Genomic DNA, 3,179 nt, shown 5'->3' on the forward strand with positions numbered 1-3,179 from the left:
GAATTGAACTGTGTTACCTGGTTTGGGAAGTGAGTGAGCAGATCAGGGAGTTTATTTCGTATTAACTTGTACCCGGTACGTGTGTTTTATGTCGTATTTTTCTGAATTATTGTATATATTATATATTAATGTGTTAAAGTTGGGAATTGAACTGTGTTACCTGGTTTGGGAAGTGGGTGAGCAGATCAGGGAGTTTATTTGGTATTAATTTGTACCCGGTCCGTGTATTTTATGTCGTATTTTTCTGAATTTTTGTATATATTATATGTTAATGTGTTAAAGTTGGGAATTGAACTGTGTTACCTGGTTTGGGAAGTGAGTGAGCAGATCAGGGAGTTTATTTCGTATTAACTTGTACCCGGTACGTGTGTTTTATGTCGTATTTTTCTGAATTATTGTATATATTATATATTAATGTGTTAAAGTTGGGAATTGAACTGTGTTACCTGGTTTGGGAAGTGAGTGAGCAGATCAGGGAGTTTATTTGGTATTAACTTGTACCCGGTACGTGTATTTTATGTCGTATTTTTCTGAATTATTGTATATATTATATGTTAATGTGTTAAAGTTGGGAATTGAACTGTGTTACCTGGTTTGGGAAGTGGGTGAGCGGATCAGTTTATTTCGTATTAACTTGTACCCGGTACGTGTATTTTATGTCGTATTTTTCTGAATTATTGTATATATTATATATTAATGTGTTAAAGTTGGGAATTGAACTGTGTTACCTGGTTTGGGAAGTGGGTGAGCAGATCAGGGAGTTTATTTGGTATTAATTTGTACCCGGTACGTGTTTTATGTCGTATTTTTCTGAATTATTGTATATATTATATATTAATGTGTTAAAGTTGGGAATTGAACTGTGTTACCTGGTTTGGTAAGTGAGTGAGCAGATCAGGGAGTTTATTTCGTATTAACTTGTACCCGGTACGTGTGTTTTATGTCGTATTTTTCTGAATTATTGTATATATTATATATTAATGTGTTAAAGTTGGGAATTGAACTGTGTTACCTGGTTTGGGAAGTGGGTGAGCAGATCAGGGAGTTTATTTCGTATTAACTTGTACCCGGTACGTGTATTTTATGTCGTATTTTTCTGAATTTTTGTATATATTATATGTTAATGTGTTAAAGTTGGGAATTGAACTGTGTTACCTGGTTTGGGAAGTGAGTGAGCAGATCAGGGAGTTTATTTCGTATTAACTTGTACCCGGTACGTGTGTTTTATGTCGTATTTTTCTGAATTATTGTATATATTTTATGTTAATGTGTTAAAGTTGGGAATTGAACTGTGTTACCTGGTTTGGGAAGTGGGTGAGCAGATCAGGGAGTTTATTTGGTATTAACTTGTACCCGGTACGTGTATTTTATGTCGTATTTTTCTGAATTATTGTATATATTATATGTTAATGTGTTAAAGTTGGGAATTGAACTGTGTTACCTGGTTTGGGAAGTGGGTGAGCAGATCAGGGAGTTTATTTGGTATTAATTTGTACCCGGTCCGTGTATTTTATGTCGTATTTTTCTGAATTTTTGTATATATTATATGTTAATGTGTTAAAGTTGGGAATTGAACTGTGTTACCTGGTTTGGGAAGTGAGTGAGCAGATCAGGGAGTTTATTTCGTATTAACTTGTACCCGGTACGTGTGTTTTATGTCGTATTTTTCTGAATTATTGTATATATTATATATTAATGTGTTAAAGTTGGGAATTGAACTGTGTTACCTGGTTTGGGAAGTGAGTGAGCAGATCAGGGAGTTTATTTGGTATTAACTTGTACCCGGTACGTGTATTTTATGTCGTATTTTTCTGAATTATTGTATATATTATATGTTAATGTGTTAAAGTTGGGAATTGAACTGTGTTACCTGGTTTGGGAAGTGAGTGAGCAGATCAGGGAGTTTATTTCGTATTAACTTGTACCCGGTACGTGTATTTTATGTCGTATTTTTCTGAATTATTGTATATATTATATATTAATGTGTTAAAGTTGGGAATTGAACTGTGTTACCTGGTTTGGGAAGTGGGTGAGCAGATCAGGGAGTTTATTTGGTATTAATTTGTACCCGGTACGTGTTTTATGTCGTATTTTTCTGAATTATTGTATATATTATATATTAATGTGTTAAAGTTGGGAATTGAACTGTGTTACCTGGTTTGGTAAGTGAGTGAGCAGATCAGGGAGTTTATTTCGTATTAACTTGTACCCGGTACGTGTGTTTTATGTCGTATTTTTCTGAATTATTGTATATATTATATATTAATGTGTTAAAGTTGGGAATTGAACTGTGTTACCTGGTTTGGGAAGTGGGTGAGCAGATCAGGGAGTTTATTTCGTATTAACTTGTACCCGGTACGTGTATTTTATGTCGTATTTTTCTGAATTTTTGTATATATTATATGTTAATGTGTTAAAGTTGGGAATTGAACTGTGTTACCTGGTTTGGGAAGTGAGTGAGCAGATCAGGGAGTTTATTTCGTATTAACTTGTACCCGGTACGTGTGTTTTATGTCGTATTTTTCTGAATTATTGTATATATTTTATGTTAATGTGTTAAAGTTGGGAATTGAACTGTGTTACCTGGTTTGGGAAGTGGGTGAGCAGATCAGGGAGTTTATTTGGTATTAACTTGTACCCGGTACGTGTATTTTATGTCGTATTTTTCTGAATTATTGTATATATTATATGTTAATGTGTTAAAGTTGGGAATTGAACTGTGTTACCTGGTTTGGGAAGTGGGTGAGCAGATCAGGGAGTTTATTTGGTATTAATTTGTACCCGGTCTGTGTATTTTATGTCGTATTTTTCTGAATTTTTGTATATATTATATGTTAATGTGTTAAAGTTGGGAATTGAACTGTGTTACCTGGTTTGGGAAGTGAGTGAGCAGATCAGGGAGTTTATTTCGTATTAACTTGTACCCGGTACGTGTGTTTTATGTCGTATTTTTCTGAATTATTGTATATATTATATATTAATGTGTTAAAGTTGGGAATTGAACTGTGTTACCTGGTTTGGGAAGTGAGTGAGCAGATCAGGGAGTTTATTTCGTATTAACTTGTACCCGGTACGTGTATTTTATGTCGTATTTTTCTGAATTATTGTATATATTATATGTTAATGTGTTAAAGTTGGGAATTGAACTGTGTTACCTGGTTTGGGAAGTGGGTGAGCGG

This window comes from Denticeps clupeoides, unplaced genomic scaffold (assembly GCF_900700375.1).
Source record: "Denticeps clupeoides unplaced genomic scaffold, fDenClu1.1, whole genome shotgun sequence".
Taxonomy (NCBI): domain Eukaryota; kingdom Metazoa; phylum Chordata; class Actinopteri; order Clupeiformes; family Denticipitidae; genus Denticeps; species Denticeps clupeoides.